Source organism: Pristiophorus japonicus, chromosome 11 (genome assembly GCF_044704955.1).
Source record: "Pristiophorus japonicus isolate sPriJap1 chromosome 11, sPriJap1.hap1, whole genome shotgun sequence".
NCBI lineage: Eukaryota > Metazoa > Chordata > Chondrichthyes > Pristiophoridae > Pristiophorus > Pristiophorus japonicus.
The window spans coordinates 126,897,868-126,920,550 of record NC_091987.1 but is presented as its reverse complement, the minus strand read 5'-3'; positions in this window follow the sequence as shown (position 1 = coordinate 126,920,550).

Here is a 22,683-nt window from a genome sequence, read left to right as displayed (position 1 = left end):
TGTTCACACAGTCCCACACACAGTGTTCACACAGTCACATGCACACAGTGCACACAATCCCACACACGATGTTTACACAGTCCCACACACAGTGTTCACCGTCCCACACACACTGTTCACACAGTCCCACACACAGTGTTCACACAGTCGCTCACGCAGTGTTCACACAGACAAGTACACAGTGTTCACACAGTCCCACACGCAGTGTTCACACAGTCACACGCACACAGTGCACACAATCCCACACACGGTGTTTACACAGTCCCACACACAGTGTTCACCGTCCCACACACACTGTTCACACAGTCCCACACACACAGTGTTGACGGTCCCACACACGCTGTTCACAAAGTCACACACACACACAGTGTTCACAGTCCCACATACACTGTTTACACAGTCCTATACACAGCATTCAAGACAGACCCACACACACTGTTCACACTGTCCCACACACACCGTTCACACAGACCCATACACATTCACACAGTCCCACACACACGGTTGGCACATTCCCATGCACAGTATTCACACAGTCCCACACACAGTGTTCACACAGTCCTACACACACTGTGCACACAATCCTACACCCACACACACTGTTCACACAGTCCCACACACACAGTGTTCACGGTCACACACAGACTGTTCACAAAATCACACACATATAGTATTCACAGTCCCACACACACTGTTTACACAGTCCCATACACAGTGTTCAACACAGACCCACACACTGTGTTCACAGAGTCACGCACACACTGTTCACACAGTCTCACACACACTGTTCAAACAGTCCCACACACATGGTTCACACAGTCCCACACACATTGTTCACACAGTCCCACACACAGTGTTCACACAGTCCCGCACGGACTGTTCACATAGTGCCACATGCACTTTTCACACAGTCCCACACACTCTGTTCACACTGTCGCACACACAATGTTCACACAGTCCTACACACAATGTTCACACAGTTCCTCACACAGTGTTCACACAGTCACAGTGACACTGTTAACACAATCCCACACACACTGTTCACACAGTCCCACACACACTTTTGACACAGTCAAAAACACTTTGTTCACACAGTCCCACACACAGTGTTCACACAGTCGCTCACACAGTATTCACACAGATACGTACACAGTGTTCACACAGTCACACACACACTGCGCACACAATCCCACACACGGTGTTTACACAGTCCCACACACAGTGTTCACCGTCCCACACGCACTGTTCACACAGTCCCACACACACAGTGTTGGCGGTCCCACACACACTGTTCACAAAGTCACACAAACACAGTGTTCACAGTCCCACATACATTGTTTACACAGTCCCATACACAGCATTCAAGACAGACCCACACACACTGTTCATACAGTCACACACATACAGTGTTCACAGTCCCACACACACTGTTTACACAGTCCCACACACACTATTCAACTGAGACCCAAACACAGTGTTCACACAGTCCCACACTCACTTTTCAAACAGTCCCAGACACATTGTTCACACTGTCCCACACACACAGTGTTCACAAGGTCGCACAAAAAGTGTTCACCCAGTCCCATACACCGTGTTCACACAGTCCCACGCACACTGTTCACATTGTCCCACACACACATCCACTTTTCACAAAATCCCAAACACACTGTTCACACAGTCTCACACAAACTGTCCACACATTCCCATACACACTGTTCACAAAGTCCCATACACAGTGTTCACATAGTCGCACACACACCGTTCACATAATCACATACAATATTCACAAAATCCCACACACACTCTGCACAGAGTCCCAAACACACACTGTTCATACAGTCCCACACACAGTGTTCACACAGTCCCACACACAGTGTTCACACAGTCACACACACATTGTTCACATAATACCACATACACTGTTGACACAGTGCCACACACACTGTTCACAAATCCCCACACACAGTGTTCACACAATCCCACACTCAGTGTGCATACTGTCCCACACACACTGTTTACACAGTCCCACACACAGTGTTCACACAATCCCACACACACTGTTCACACAATCCCACTCACACTATTCACACAGTCCCATTCATACTGTTCACACAGTCCCCCACACATACTGTTCACACTGTCCCACACACACCGTTCACACAGTCCCATACACATTCACACAGTCCCACACACACGGTTAGCACATTCCCATACACAGTATTCACACAGTCCCACACACATTCACAAAATACCACAGACACTGTTCACACAGTCCCACACACAGTGTTCACACAGTCCTACACACACTGTGCACACAATCCTACACCCACACACACTGTTCACACAGTCCCTCACACACAGTGTTCACGGTCGCACACAGACTGTTCACAAAGTCACACACACATAGTATTCACAGTCCCACACACACTGTTTACACAGTCCCACACACACTGTTCAAACAGTCCCACACACATGGTTCACGCAGTTCCACACACACTGTTCACACAGTCCCATACACAGTGTTCACATGATCCCACACATAGAATTCACACAGTCCCACACACATTGTTCACACAGTCCCACACACAGTGTTCACACAGTACCACACACATTGTTCACACAGTCCCATACACAGTGTTCACATGATCTCACACATAGAATTCACACAGTCCGACACACATTGTTCACACAGTCCCACACACAGTGTTCACACAGTCCCGCACGGACTGTTCACAGAGTGCCACATGCACTTTTCACACAGTCCCACACACACTGTTCACACTGTTGCACACATAGTGTTCACACAGTCCTACACACAATGTTCACACAGTTACACACACACTGTTCACACAGTCGCAGTGACACTGATAACACAACCCCACACACAGTGTTCACACAGTCCCACACACACTGTTCACAGAGTCCCGCACACACACACTGTTCACACAGTTCCACACACACTTTTGACACAGTCAAACACACTGTGTTCACGCAGTCCCACACAGTGTTCACACAGTCCCACACACAGTGTTCACACAGTCCCACACACAGTGTTGACACAGTCCCACATACACTGTTGACACAGTCCCACACACAGTGTTCACAAATTCCCACACACAGTGTTACACATTCCCACACTCAGTGTGCATACTGTCCTACACACACTGTTTACACAGTCCCACACACAGTGTTCACACAGTCCCACACTCTATTCACACAGTCCCACACACACTGTTCACACAATCCCACACACACTGTTCACACAGTCCCATACATACTGTTCACACAGTCCCCCACACATACTGTTCACACGGTTGGCACATTCCCACACACAGTGTTCACACAGTCCCACACACAGTGTTCACACAGTCCCACACACAGTGTTGACGGTCACACACAGACTGTTCACAAAGTCACACACACATAGTATTCACAGTCCCACACACACTGTTTACACAGTCCCATACACAGTGTTCAACAAAGACCCACACACTGTGTTCACAGAGTCACGCACACACTGTTCACACAGTCTCACACACACTGTTCAAACAGTCCCACACACATGGTTCACGCAGTCCCACACACACTGTTCACACAGTCTCACACACACTGTTCAAACAGTCCCACACACATGGTTCACGCAGTCCCACACACACTGTTCACACAGTCCCACACACAGTGTTCACACAGTCCCACACACGCTGTTCACACTGTTGCACAGACAGTATTCACACTGTCCTATACACAATGTTCACACAGTCCCACACACACTGTTCACACAGTCGCAGTGATACTGTTAACACAACCCCACACACAGTGTTCACACAATCCCAGACACAGTGTTCACAATCCCACACACACTGTTTACACAGTCCCACACACACTTTTCATCTGAGACCCAAACACACTGTTCACACAATCCCAAACACACTTTTCAGACAGTCCCAGACACATTGTTCACACTGTCCCACACACACAGTGTTCACATGGTCGCACAATTAGTGTTCACCCAGTCCCATACACCGTGTTCACACAGTCGCACACACACTGTTCACATAGTCTCACACACACATCCACTTTTCACAAAATCCCGTACACACTGTTCACACAGTCTCACACACACACTGTTCACACAGTCCCACACAAACTGTCCACACAGTCCCACACACAGTGTTCACATAGTCGCACACACACCGTTCACATAATCACACATACAATAGTCACAAAATCCCACACACACTCTGCCCAGTCCCAAACACACTCTGTTCACACAGTCCCACACACAGTATTCACACAGACCCACAAACAGTGTTCACACAGACACATACACAGTGTTCACACAGACACATACACAGTGTTCACACAGTCCCACACACAGTGTTCACACAGTCCCACACACAGAGTTCACACAGACACATACACAGTGTTCACACAGTCCCACACACAGTGTTTACACAGTCACACACACATTGTTCACATAATCCCACATACACTGTTGACACAGTCCCACACACAGTGTTCACAAATTCCTACACACAGTGTTCACACAATCCCAAACTCAGTGTGCATACTGTCCCACACACACTGTTTACACAGTCCCACACACAGTGTTCATACAGTCCCACACTCTATTCACACAGTCCCACACACACTGTTCACACAATCCCACACACACTGTTCACACAGTTCCATACATACTGTTCACATAGTCCCCCACACATACTGTTCACACTGTCCCACACACACCGTTCACACAGTCCCATACACATTCACACAGTCCCACACACACGCTTCACACAGTCCCACACACAATGTTCACACAGTCCCACACACAGTGTTCACAAAATCCCACAGACACTGTTCACACAGTCCCACACACAGTGTTCACGGTCGCACACAGACTGTTCACAAAGTCACACACACACAGTATTCACAGTCCCACACGCACTGTTTACACAGTCCCATAGACAGTGTTCAACACAGACCCACACACTGTGTTCACAGAGTCACGCACACACTATTCACACAGTCTCACACACACTGTTCAAACAGTCCCACACACATCGTTCACGCAGTCCCACACACACTGTTCACACAGTCCCACACACACTGTTCACACAGGCCCATACACAGTGTTCACACAGAAGCACACAGAGTTCTCACAGTCCCGCACACAGTATTCACGCAGTCCCACACACAGTGTTCACACAGTCCAACACACACTGTGCACACCATCCTACACCCACACACACTGTTCACACAGTCTCACACACACTGTTCAAACAATCCCACACACATGGTTCACGCAGTCCCACACACACTCTTCACACAGTCTCACACACACTGTTCAGAGTCCCATACACAGTGTTCACACAGTCGCTCAAACAGTGTTGACACAGTCCCACACACAGTGTTCACAAATTCCCACACACAGTGTTCACACATTCCCACACTCAGTGTGCATACTGTCCCACACACACTGTTTACACAGTCCCACATACAGTGTTCACACAGTCCCATACATACTGTTCACATAGTCCCCCACACATATTGTTCACACTGTCCCACACACACCGTTCACACAGTCCCATACACATTCACACAGTCCCACACACACGGTTGGCACATTCCCACACACAATGTTCACACAGTCCCACACACAGTGTTCACAAAGTCCCACAGACACTGTTCACACAGTAGAACACACACTGTGCACACAATCCTACACGCACACACACTGTTCTCACAGTCCCACACACGCTGTTCACACTGTCGCACAGACAGTGTTCACACAGTCCTACACACAATGTTCACACAGTCCCACACACACTGTTCACACAGTCGCAGTGACACTGTTAACACAATCCTACACACAGTGTTCACATATTTCCACACACATTGTTAACAATGTCCCACACACAGTCTTCACACAGTCCCACACACATTGTTCACACAGTTCCACACACACTGTGCACACAATCCCACACACACTGTGCACACAATCCCATACACACTGTTCACACAGTCCCACACACAATATTAACACGATCCCACACACAGTGTTCACGCAGTCCCACACACACTTTTGACACAGTCAAACACATTGTGTTCACACAGTCCCACACACAGTGTTCTCATAGTCCCTCACACAGTGTTCACACAGACACGTACACACTGTTCACACAGTCCCCCACACAGCATTCACACGATCCCACACATAGTGTTCACACAGTCCCACACACACTGTTTACACAGTCCCACATGCAGTGTTCACACAATCCCACACTCTATTCCCACAGTTCCCCACACACTGTTCACACAGTCGCAGTGACACTGTTCACACAATCCCACACACAGTGTTCACAGTCCCACACACACTGTTTGCACAGTCCCACACACACTATTCAACAGAGACCCAAACACACTGTTCACACAGTCCCAAGCACACTTTTCAAACAGTCCCAGACACATTGTTCACACTGTCCCACACACAGTGTTCACATGGTCGCACAATTAGTGTTCACCCAGTCCCATACACCGTGTTCACACAGTCCCACACACACTGTTCACATAGTTTCACACACACATCCACTTTTCACAAAATCCCGTACACACTGTTCACACAGTCTCACACACACACTGTTCGCACAGTCCCACACAAACTGTCCACACAGTCCCACACACAGTGTTCACATAGTCGCACACACACACCGTTCACATAATCACATATACAATAGTCACAAAATCCCACACACACTCTGCCCAGTCCCAAACACACTCTGTTCACACAGTCCCACACACAGTATTCACACAGTCCCACACACAGTGTTCACACAGACACATACACAGTGTTCACACAGACACATACACATTGTTCACACAATCCCACACACACTGTTCACACAGTCCCACACACAGTGTTCACACAGTCACACATACATTGTTCACATAATCCCACATACACTGTTGGCACAGTCCCACACACAGTGTTCACACAATCCCACACTCAGTGTTCACAGTCCCACACACACTGTTTGCACAGTCCCACACACACTATTCAACAGAGACCCAAACACACTGTTCACACAGTCCCAAGCACACTTTTCAAACAGTCCCAGACACATTGTTCACACTGTCCCACACACAGTGTTCACATGGTCGCACAATTAGTGTTCACCCAGTCCCATACACCGTGTTCACACAGTCCCACACACACTGTTCACATAGTTTCACACACACATCCACTTTTCACAAAATCCCGTACACACTGTTCACACAGTCTCACACACACACTGTTCGCACAGTCCCACACAAACTGTCCACACAGTCCCACACACAGTGTTCACATAGTTGCACACACACACCGTTCACATAATCACATATACAATAGTCACAAAATCCCACACACACTCTGCCCAGTCCCAAACACACTCTGTTCACACAGTCCCACACACAGTATTCACACAGTCCCACACACAGTGTTCACACAGACACATACACAGTGTTCACACAGACACATACACATTGTTCACACAATCCCACACACACTGTTCACACAGTCCCACACACAGTGTTCACACAGTCACACATACATTGTTCACATAATCCCACATACACTGTTGGCACAGTCCCACACACAGTGTTCACACAATCCCACACTCAGTGTTCACAGTCCCACACACACTGTTTGCACAGTCCCACACACACTATTCAACAGAGACCCAAACACACTGTTCACACAGTCCCAAGCACACTTTTCAAACAGTCCCAGACACATTGTTCACACTGTCCCACACACAGTGTTCACATGGTCGCACAATTAGTGTTCACCCAGTCCCATACACCGTGTTCACACAGTCCCACACACACTGTTCACATAGTTTCACACACACATCCACTTTTCACAAAATCCCGTACACACTGTTCACACAGTCTCACACACACACTGTTCGCACAGTCCCACACAAACTGTCCACACAGTCCCACACACAGTGTTCACATAGTCGCACACACACACCGTTCACATAATCACATATACAATAGTCACAAAATCCCACACACACTCTGCCCAGTCCCAAACACACTCTGTTCACACAGTCCCACACACAGTATTCACACAGTCCCACACACAGTGTTCACACAGACACATACACAGTGTTCACACAGACACATACACATTGTTCACACAATCCCACACACACTGTTCACACAGTCCCACACACAGTGTTCACACAGTCACACATACATTGTTCACATAATCCCACATACACTGTTGGCACAGTCCCACACACAGTGTTCACACAATCCCACACTCAGTGTGCATACTGTCCCACACACACTGTTTACACAGTCCCACACACAGTGTTCACACAGTCCCACACTGTATTCACACAGTCCCACACACATTGTTCACACAATCCCACACACACTGTTCACACAGTCCCATAGATACTGTTCACATAGTCCCCTACACATACTGTTCACACTGTCCCACACACACCGTTCACACAGTCCCATACACATTCACACAGTCCCACACACACGGTTGGCACATTCCCACACACAATGTTCACACAGTCCCACACACAGTGTTCACAAAATCCCACAGACACTGTTCACACAGTCCCACACACAGTGTTCACACAGTCCAACACACACTGTGCACACCATCCTACACCCACACACACTGTTCACACAGTCTCACACACACTGTTCAAACAATCCCACACACATGGTTCACGCAGTCCCACACACACTCTTCACACAGTCTCACACACACTGTTCACACAGTCCCATACACAGTGTTCACACAGTCGCTCACACAGTGTTGACACAGTCCCACACACAGTGTTCACAAATTCCCACACACAGTGTTCACACATTCCCACACTCAGTGTGCATACTGTCCCACACACACTGTTTACACAGTCCCACATACAGTGTTCACACAGTCCCATACATACTGTTCACATAGTCCCCCACACATATTGTTCACACTGTCCCACACACACCGTTCACACAGTCCCATACACATTCACACAGTCCCACACACACGGTTGGCACATTCCCACACACAATGTTCACACAGTCCCACACACAGTGTTCACAAAGTCCCACAGACACTGTTCACAGTAGAACACACACTGTGCACACAATCCTACACGCACACACACTGTTCTCACAGTCCCACACACGCTGTTCACACTGTCGCACAGACAGTGTTCACACAGTCCTACACACAATGTTCACACAGTCCCACACACACTGTTCACACAGTCGCAGTGACACTGTTAACACAATCCTACACACAGTGTTCACATATTTCCACACACACTGTTAACAATGTCCCACACACACGCTTCACACAGTCCCACACACATTGTTCACACAGTTCCACACACACTGTGCACACAATCCCACACACACTGCACACAATCCCACACACACTGTTCACACAGTCCCACACACAATATTAACACGATCCCACACACAGTGTTCACACAGTCCCACACACACTTTTGACACAGTCAAACACACTGTGTTCACACAGTCCCACACACACTGTTCACGCAATCCCACACTCTATTCCCACAGTTCCCCACACACTGTGCACCACACACACTGTTCACACAGTCTCACACACACTGTTCAAACAGTCCCACACACATGGTTCACGCAGTCCCACACACACTCTTCACACAGTCTCACACACACTGTTCACACAGTCCCATACACAGTGTTCACACAGTCCCTCACACAGTGTTGACACAGTCCCACATACACTGTTGACACAGTCCCACACACAGTGTTCACAAATTCCCACACACAGTGTTCACACATTCCCACACTCAGTGTGCATACTGTCCCACACACACTGTTTACACAGTCCCACACACAGTGTTCACACAGTCCCACACTCTATTCACACAGTCCCACACACACTGTTCACACAATCCCATACATACTGTTCACATAGTCCCCCACACATACTGTTCACACTGTCCCACACACACCGTTCACACAGTCCAATACACATTCACACAGTCCCACACACAAGGTTGGCACATTCCCACACACAATGTTCACACAGTCCCACACACAGTGTTCACAAAGTCCCACAGACACTGTTCACACAGTCCAACACACACTGTGCACACAATGCTACACGCACACACACTGTTCACACAGTCTCACACACACTGTTCAAACAGTCCCACACACATGGTTCACGCAGTCCCACACACAGTGTTCACACAGTCCCACACTCTATTCACACAGTCCCACACACACTGTTCACACAATCCCATACATACTGTTCACATAGTCCCCCACACATACTGTTCACACTGTCCCACACACACCGTTCACACAGTCCAATACACATTCACACAGTCCCACACACATGGTTGGCACATTCCCACACACAATGTTCACACAGTCCCACACACAGTGTTCACAAAGTCCCACAGACACTGTTCACACAGTCCAACACACACTGTGCACACAATCCTACACGCACACACACTGTTCACACAGTCTCACACACACTGTTCAAACAGTCCCACACACATGGTTCACGCAGTCCCACACACACTCTTCACACAGTCCCACACACACTGTTCACACTGTCCCATACTCAGTGTTCACACAGTACCACACACAGAGTTCTCACAGTCCCACACACAGTGTTCACACAGTCCCACACACAGTCTTCACACAGTCCCACACACACTGTTCACACTGTCGCACAGACAGTGTTCACACAGTCTCACACACAGTCTTCACACAGTCCCACACACACTGTTCACACTGTCGCACAGACAGTGTTCACACAGTCCTACACACAATGTTCACACAGTCCCACACACACTGTTCACACAGTCGCAGTGACACTGTTCACACAATCCCACACACAGCGTTCACATATTCCCACACACACTGTTAACAATGTCCCACACACACGCTTCACACAGTCCCACACACATTGTTCACACAGTCCCACAAACACTGTGCACACAATCCCACACACACTGTGCACACAATCCCACACACACTGCTCACACAGTCCCACACACAGTATTCACACGATCCCACACACAGTGTTCACACAGTCCCACATACAGTGTTCACACAGTCAAACACACTGTGTTCACACAGGCCCACACACAGTGTTCTCACAGTCCCTCACACAGTGTTCACACAGACACGTACACACTGTTCACACAGTCCCCCACACAGCATTCACACGATCCCACACACAGTGTTCACACAGTCCCACACACACTGTTTACACAGTCCCACATGCAGTGTTCACACAGTCCCACACTCTATTCACACAGTCCCACACAGACTGTTCACACAATCCCACACTCGATTCACACAGTTCCCCACACACTGTTCACGCAGTCCCACACACACTGTTCACGCAGTCCCCCACACACTATTCACACAGACACACACACACACACACTGTTCACACAGTCCCACACACACTGTTCATACAGTCACGCACTCAGTGTTCGCAGAGTCCCATACACAGTGTTCACACAGTCCCACACACAGTGTTCACACAGTTGCACACACACTGTTCACACATGCCCACATACAGTGTTCAAACAGTCCCACACACAGTGTTCACAATATTCCACAGACACTATTCACACAGTCCCAGACACAGTGTTCACACAGTCCCACACACATTGTGCACACAATCCCACACATACACGCACTGTTCACACAGTCCCACACACACTGTTCACACAGTCCCACACACAATGTTCACACAGTCCCACACACACAGTGTTGACGGTCCCACACACACTGTTCACAAAGTCACACACACACAGTGTTCACAGTCCCACACGCTCTATTTACACAGTCCCATACACAGTGTTCAAGACAGACCCACACACTGTGTTCAAGAGTCACGCACACACTATTTACACAGTCTCACACACACTGTTCAAACAGTCCCACATACATCGTTCACGCAGTCCCAAACACACTGTTCACACAGTCCCACACACACTGTTCACACTGTTGCACAGACAGTATTCACACTGTCCTATACACAATGTTCACACAGTCCCACACACAATGTTCACATAGTCCCACACACAGTGTTCACACAGTCCCACACACACTGTTCACACAGTCCCGCACACACACACTGTTCACACAGTTCCACACACACTTTTGACACAGTCAAACACACTGTGTTCACACAGTCCCACACACAGTGTTCACACAGTCCCACACACACACACTGTTCACACAGTTCCACACACACTTTTGACACAGTCAAACACACTGTGTTCACACAGTCCCACACACAGTATTCACACAGCCCCACACACAATGTTCACACAGTCCCTCACACAGTGTTGACACAGTCCCACATACACTGTTGACACAGTTCCACACACAGTGTTCACAAATTCCCACACACAGTGTTCACACAGTCCCATACATACTGTTCACACAGTCCCCCACACATACTGTTCACACGGTTGGCACATTCCCACACACACTGTTCACACAATCCCACACACACTGTTCACAAAATCCCACACACAGTATTCTCACAGTCCCACACACATTGTTTACACAGCCCCATACACACTGTTCAACACAGTCCCACACACACTGTTCACACAGTCCCACACACAGCATTCACACGATCCCACACACAGTGTTCACACAGCCCCACACACACTGTTTACACAGTCCCACATGCAGTGTTCACACAGTCCCACACAGACTGTTCACACAATCGCACACTCTATTCACACAGTTCCCCACACACTGTTCACGCAGTCCCACACACACAGTTCACGCAGTCCCCCACACACTGTTCACACAGACACACACACACACACACACTGTTCACACTGTCCCACACACACTGTTCATACAGTCACGCACACAGTGTTCGCAGAGTCCCATACGCACTGTTCACACAGTCGCACAGACACTTTTCACAGAGTCCCATACACAGTGTTCACACAGTCCCACAGACACTGTGCACACAGTCCCAGACACACATACTGTTCACACAGTCCCACACACAATGTTCACATAGTCCCACACACAGTGTTCACACAGTCCCACACACCCTGTTGATAGCATCCCAAACACTGTGTTCACAAAATCCCACACACTGTATTCTCACTGTCCCACATGCACTGTTCACACATTCTCACACTCATTGAGCACACAGTCCCACATATAATTACTGTTCACACAGTCGCACACACACTATTATCACAGTCACCCACACACTGTTCACACTGTCCTACACACACAGTTCATATAGTCACACACACAGTGTTCGCAGAGTCGCACACATACTGTTCACACAGTTCCACACACAGTGTTCACACAGTCACACACACACTGTTCACACAGTCCCACACACAGTGTTCACACAGTTGCACACACACTGTTCACACAGTCCCACATACAGTGTTCAAACAGTCCCACATACAGTGTTCACAATATTCCACAAACACTATTCACACAGTCCCAGACACAGTGTTCACACAGTCTCACACACACTGTGCACACAATCCCACACACACACACGCACTGTTCACACAGTCCCACACACACTGTTCACACAGTCCTACACACGATGTTCACACAGTCCCACACACAGTGTTCACCGTCCCACCTACACTGTTAGCACAGTCCCATACACACAGTGTTGATGGTCCCACACACACTGTTCGCAATGTCACACACACACAGTGTTCACAGTCCCACACACACTATTTACACAGTCCCATACACAGTGTTCAACACAGACCCACACACACTGTTCACAAAGTCACATACACTCACAGTGTTGACGGTCCCACACACACTGTTCACAATGTCACGCACACACAGTGCTCACAGTCCCACATACACTGTTTACACAGTCCCATACACAGTGTTCAAGACAGACCCACACACACTGTTCACACAGTCAAACACATACAGTGTTCACAGTCCCACACACAGTGTTTACACAGTCCCACACACATTGTTCAACTGAGACCCACACGCACTGTTCACACAGTCCCACACACACTGTTCAGACAGTCCCACTCACAGTATTCACACGATCCCACACACACTGTTTACACAGTCCCACATGCAGTGTCCACACAGTCCCACACTCTATTCACACAGTCCCACATACACTATTCACGCAGTCCCCCACACACTGTTCACACAGACCCACACACACTGTTCACATTGTCCCACACACACTGTTCATTCAGTCACACGCACAGTGTTCGCAGAGTCCCACACATACTGTTCACACAGTTCCACACATGCTGTTCACACAGTCCCACACACACTGTGCACTCAGTCCCAGAAACACATACTGTTCACACAGTCCCACACACAATGTTCACACAGGCCCACACAAAGTGTTCACACAGTCCCACAAACGCTGTTTATACAATCCCACACACTGTGTTAATAAAATCCCACTCGCACTGTTCACACAGTCCCACATGCACTTTTCACACAGTCTCACACACACTGTTCACACAGTCCCACGCACAGTGTTCACACAGTCCCACACACACTGTTCACACAGTCCCACACACACATACTGTTGACACAATCCCACATGCACTGTTCACACAGTCCCACACACAGTGTTCACGCAGTCCCACACGCACTGTTCACACAGTCCCACATGCACTGTTCACACAGTCTCACACACACTGTTCACACAGTCTCACACGCAATGTTCACATAGTCCCACACACAGTGTTCACACAGTCCCACACACAATGTTCCCACAGTCCCACACTCAGTGTGCATACTTCCCACACACACTGTTTACACAGTCCCACACACAGTGTTCACACAGTCGCACACTCTATTCACACAGTCCCATACACACTGTTCACACAATCCCACACACATACTGTTCACACTGTCCCACACACACTGTTCACACAGTCCCATACACATTCATACAGTCACACACACACGGTTGGCACATTCCCACACACATTGTTCACACAGTCCCACACAGTGTTCACAAAATCCCACAGACAATGTTCACACAGTCCCACACACAGTGTTCACACAGTCCTACACACACTTTACACACAATCCTACACCCACACACACTGTTCACACAGTCCCACACACACAGTGTTCAGGGTCGCACACAGACTGTTCACAAAGTCACACAGACATAGTATTCACAGTCCCACACACACTGTTTACACAGTCCCATACACAGTGTTCAACACAGACCCACACACTGTGTTCACAGAATCATGCACACACTGTTCACACAGTCTCACACACACTGTTCAAACCGTCCCACGCACATGGTTCACGCAGTACCACACACACTCTTCACACAGTCCCACACACACTGTTCACACAGTCCCATACACAGTGTTCACACAGTACCACACACAGAGTTCTCACAGTACCGCACACTGTGTTCACACAGTCCCACACACAATGTTCACACATTCCCACACACACTGTTCACAACGTCGCAGTGACACTGTTAACACAACCCTACACACAGTGTTCACACAATCCCACACACAGTGTTCACATATTCCCACACACACTGTTAACCATGTCCCACACACACACTTCACACAGTCCCAAACACATTGTTCACACAGTCCCATACACACTGTGCACACAATCCCACACACACTGTGCACACAATCCCACACACATCGTTCACACAGTCCCACACACAGTATTCACACAATCTCACACACACTGTTCACGCAGTCCCACACACACTTTTGACACAGTCCCACACACGATGTTCACACAGTTGCACACACACTGTTCACACAGTCCCATATACAGTGTTCACACAGATCCACACACACTGTTGACACAGTCCCACACACAGTGTTCACACAGTTGCACACACACTGTTCACACAGTCCCATATACAGTGTTCACACAGTCCCACACACAGTGTTCACAATATTCCACAGACACTATTCACACAGTCCCAGACACAGTGTTCACACAGTCCCACACACATTGTGCACACAATCCCACACACACGCGCACTGTTCATACAGTCCCACACACACTGTTCACAAAGTCACACACACACAGCGTTCACAGTCCACACACACTATTTACACAGTCCCATACACAGTGTTCAACACAGACCCACACACACTGTGCACACAGTCACACACACACACAGTGTTGACGGTCCCACACACACTGTTCACAATGTCACGCACACACAGTGCTCACAGTCCCACATACACTGTTTACACAGTCCCACACACATAGTTCAACTGAGACCCACACGCACTGTTCATACAGTGCCACACACACGGTTTACACAGTCCCACATGCAGTGTCCACACAGTCCCAAACTCTATTCACACAGTCCCACACACACTATTTATGCAGTCCCCCACACACTGTTCACACAGACCCACACACACTGTTCACATTGTCACACACACATTGTTCAGACAGTCACATACACAGTGTTCGCAGAGTCCCACACATACTGTTCACACAGTTCCACACACGCTGTTCACACAGTCGCCCACACACACTGTGCACTCAGTCCCAGAACACAAACTGTTCACACAGTCCCACACACAATGTTCACACAGGCCCATACAAAGTGTTCACACAGTCCCACACACTCTGTTTATACAATCCCTCACGCACCGTTCACGCAGTCCCACACACACTGTTCACACAGTCCCAGAAAAAGTGTTCACACAGTCCCAAATACAGTGCTCACAGTCCCGCACACAATGTTCACACAGTCCCACACATAGTGTTCACACAGTCCCACACACACTGCACACAAAGTCGCAGTGACACTGTTAACACAATCCTACACACAGTGTTCACACAATCCCACACACAGTGTTCACATATCCCCACACACACTGTTAACAATGTCCCACACACACGCTTCACACAGTCCCACACACATTGTTCACACAGTCCCACACACACTGTGCACACAATCCCACACACACTGTGCACACAATCCCACACACACTGTTCACACAGTCCCAACACAGTATTCACACGATCCCACACACAGTGTTCACGCAGTCCCACACACACTTTTGACACAGTCCCACACACAGTGTTCACACAGTTGCACACACACTGTTGACACAGTCCCATACACAGTGTTCACACAGTCCCACACACAGTGTTCACAATATTCCACAGACACTGTTCACACAGTCCCACACACACTGTGCACACAATTCCACATACACACGCACTGTTCCCACTGACCCACACACACTGTTCACACAGTCCCACACGCGATGTCCACACAGTCCCACACACAGTGTTCACCATACCACACACACTGTTTGCACAGTCCCACATGCACAGTGTTGATGGTCCCACACACAATGTTCACAAAGTCATGCACACACAGTGTTCACAGTCCTACACACACTGTTTACACAGTCCCATACACAGCGTTCAACACAGACCCACACACACTCTGCACACAGTCCTACACACACACTGTTCACACAGTCCCACACACACTTTTCACACAGTCCCACACACAGTGTTCACGGTCCCACACACACTGTTCACAAAGTCATACACACACAGCGTTCACAGTCCCACTCACACTATTCACACAGTCACACACACACAGTGTTCACAGACCCACACGCACTGTTTGCGCAGTCCCACACACAGTGTTCAAACAGACCCACACAAAATATTCACATAGTCCGACATACACAGTATTCACACAGTCCCACACACTGTTCACACAGTCCCACACACAGTGTTCACACAGTCCCACACACAATGTTCCCATAGTCCCACACACACTGTTCATACAGTCACACTCACACTGTTCATACAGTCCCACACACACTGTTCACGCAATACCAAACACACTGTTCACACTGTCCCGCATGCACAGTTCGACACACAATGTTCACACAGTCCTTCACACTGTGTTCACACAGTCCCACACACACTGTGCACACAGTCCTACACACAATATTCACACAGTCCCACACACAGTGTTCACAATATTACACAGTCACTGTTCACAGCATCCCAGACACAATGTTCACACAGCCCCACACATACTGTTCACACAGTTCCACATACACTGTTCACACAGTCCCACACACACTGTTCACACAGTCTCACATACACTGTTCACACTGTCCCATACACACTGTTCACACAGTCCCACACACAGTGTTCACACAGTTGCACACACACTGTTCACACAGTCCCATACACAGTATTCACACAGTCCCGCACACACTGTTGACACAGTCCCACACACACTGTGCACACAATCCCACACACACACACACTGTTCACACAGTCCCACACACACTGTTCACACAGTCCCACACACAATGTTCACACAGTCCCACACACAGTGTTCAATGTCCCACACACACTGTTCACAATGTCACACACACACAGTGTTCACAGTCCCACATACACTGTTTACACAGTCCCATACACAGTGTTCAAGACAGACCCACACACACTGTTCACACAGTCACACACATAGTGTTCACAGTCCCACATACACTGTTTACACAGTCCCATACACAGTGTTCAAGACAGACCCACACACACTGTTCACACAGTCACACACATAGTGTTCACAGTCCCACACACACTGTTCATATAGTCCCACGCACACTGTGCTCACGGTCCCACACACATTGTTCACAAAGTTATACACACACGGTGTTCACACAGTCCCACTCTCACTGTTCACACAGTCACACAAACACTGTTCACATAGTCTCATACACAGTGTTCACACAGTCCCACACACATTGTTCACAAAATCCCACAGACACTTTTCACACAGTCACACACACACTGTGCTCTCAGTCCCACACATACTGTTCACACAGTCCCACACACAGTGTTCACACAGTCCCACACACAGTGTTCACACAGTCCCACACACTCTGTTTACACAATCCCACACACTGTGTTCACAAAATCCCACACACAGTATTCTTACAGTCCCACACGCACTGTTCACACAGTCTCACACACACTGTTCACACAGTCCCATAGACAGTGTTCACACAGTCCCACACACACTGCTCACACAGACCCATACACACATACTGTTCACACTGTCCCACACACACTGTTTACACAGTCCCACACACAGTGTTCACACAGTCCCACACTCTATTCACACAGTCCCACACACACTGTTCACACAATCCCACACACACTGTTCACACAGTCACATACATACTGTTCACATAGTCCCCCACACATACTGTTCACACTGTCCCACACACACTGTTCACACAGTCCCATACACATTCACACAGTCCCACACACACGGTTGGCACATTCCCACACACATTGTTCACACAGTCCCACACAGTGTTCACAAAATCCCACAGACAATGTTCACACAGTCCCACACACAGTGTTCATACAGTCCTACACACACTTTGCACACAATCCTACACCCACACACACTATTCACACAGTCCCACACACACAGTGTTCATGGTCGCATACAGACTGTTCCACAAAGTCACACACACATAGTATTCACAGTCCCACACACACTGTTTACACAGTCCCATACACAGTGTTCAACACAGACCCACACACTGTGTTCACAGAATCATGCACACACGGTTCACATAGTCTCACACACACTGTTCAAACAGTCCCACACACATGGTTCACGCAGTCCCACACACACTCTTCACACAGTCCCACACACACTGTTCACACAGTCCCATACACAGTGTTCACACAGTATCACACACAGAGATCTCACAGTCCCGTACACAGTGTTCACACAGTCCCACACACACTGTTCACACTGTCGCACAGACAGTGTTCACACAGTCCCACACACAATGTTCACACAGTCCCACAGACACTGTTCACAAAGTCACAGTGACACTGTTAACACAATCCTACACACAGTGTTCACACAATCCCACACACAGTGTTCACACAATCCCACCCACAGTGTTCACATATTCCCACACACACTGTTAACAATGACCCACACACACGCTTCACACAGTCCCACACACACTGTGCACACAATCCCACACACACTGTGCACACAATCCCACACACACTGTTCACACAGTCCCAACACAGTATTCACACGATCCCACACACAGTGTTCACGCAGTCCCTCACACACTTTTGAGACTGTCCCACACACAGTGTTCACACAGTTGCACACACACTGTTCACACAGTCCCATATACAGTGTTGACACAGTCCCACACACACTGTTGGCACAGTCCCACACACAGTGTTCAAAAAGTCCCACACACAGTGTTCGCAATATGCCCCAGACACTATTCACACAGTCCCAGACACAGTGCTCACACAGTCCCACACACATTGTTCACACAGTCCTACACACAGTGTTCACCGTCCCACCTACACTGTTAGCACCACACACACAATGTTGATGGTCCCACACACACTGTTCACAAAGTCACACACACACAGTGTTCACATTCCCACACACACTATTTACACAGTCCCATACACAGTGTTCAACACAGACCCACACACACTGTGAACACAGTCACACACACACACAGTGTTGACGGTCCCACAAACACTGTTCACAATTTCACACACACACAGTGTTCACAGTCCCACATACACTGTTTACACAGTCCCACACACATTGTTCAACTGAGACCCACACGCAATGTTCATACAGTGCCACACACACTGTTTACACAGTCCCACATGCAGTGTCCACACAGTCCCACACTCTATTCACACAGTCCCACATACACTATTTATGCAGTCCCCCACACACTGTTCACACAGACCCATACACACTGTTCACATTGTCACACACACACTGTTCATACAGTCACACACACAGTGTTCGCAGAGTCCCAAACATATTGTTCACACAGTTCCACGCACACTGTTCACACAGTCCCACACACACTGTGCACTCAGTCCCAGAACACATACTGTTCACACAGTCCCACACACACTGTGCACTCAGTCCCAGAACACATACTGTTCACACAGTCCCACACACACTGTGCACTCAGTCCCAGAACACATACTGTTCACACAGTCCCACACACACTGTGCACTCAGTCCCAGAACACATACTGTTCACACAGTCCCACACACACTGTGCACTCAGTCCCAGAACACATACTGTTCACACAGTCCCACACACAATGTTCACACAGGCCCACACAAAGTGTTCACACAGTCCCACACACTCTGTTTATACAATCCCACACACAGTGTTAATAAAATCCCACACGCACGGTTCACACAGTCCCACACGCACTCTTCACACAGTCTCACACACACTGTTCACACAGTCCCACACACAGTGTTCACAGTCCCACACACACTGTTCACGTAGTCCCACACACACTGTGCTCACGGTCCCACACACATTGTTCACAAAGTTATACACACACGGTGTTCACACAGCCCCACTCTCACTGTTCACACAGTCACACAAACACTGTTCACATAGTCTAATACACAGTGTTCACACAGTCCCACACACATTGTTCACAAAATCCCACACACTGTGTTCACAAAATCCCACACACAGTATTCTCACAGTCCCACATGCACTGTTCACACAGTCTCACACACACTGTTCACACAGTCCCACAGACAGTGTTCACACAGTCCCACACACACTGTTCACACAGTCCCACACACACATACTATTCACACAGTCCCACACACACTGTTCACACGGTCACACACACAGTGTTCACGCAGTCCCACACACACTATTCACACAGTCCCAGAAATAGTGTTCACACAGTCCTAAACACAGTGTTCACAGTCCCACACACACTGTTCATATATTCTCACACATATAATGTTCATGGTCCCACACACACTGTTCACACAGTCACACACATACACAGTGCTCACACTCCCACACACATTGTTCACACAATCCCACACATAGTGTTCACACAGTTGCACACACACTGTTGACACAGTCCCATACACAGTGTTCAACACAGACCCACACACACTGTGCACACAGTCACACACACACACAGTGTTGACGGTCCCACAAACACTGTTCACAATGTCACACACACACAGTGTTCACAGTCCCACATACACTGTTTACACAGTCCCACACACATTGTTCAACTGAGACCCACACGCAATGTTCATACAGTGCCACACACACTGTTTACACAGTCCCACATGCAGTGTCCACACAGTCCCACACTCTATTCACACAGTCCCACATACACTATTTATGCAGTCCCCCACACACTGTTCACACAGACCCATACACACTGTTCACATTGTCACACACACACTGTTCATACAGTCACACACACAGTGTTCGCAGAGTCCCAAACATATTGTTCACACAGTTCCATGCACACTGTTCACACAGTCCCACACACACTGTGCACTCAGTCCCAGAACACATACTGTTCACACAGTCCCACACACACTGTGCACTCAGTCCCAGAACACATACTGTTCACACAGTCCCACACACACTGTGCACTCAGTCCCAGAACACATACTGTTCACACAGTCCCACACACACTGTGCACTCAGTCCCAGAACACATACTGTTCACACAGTCCCACACACAATGTTCACACAGGCCCACACAAAGTGTTCACACAGTCCCACACACTCTGT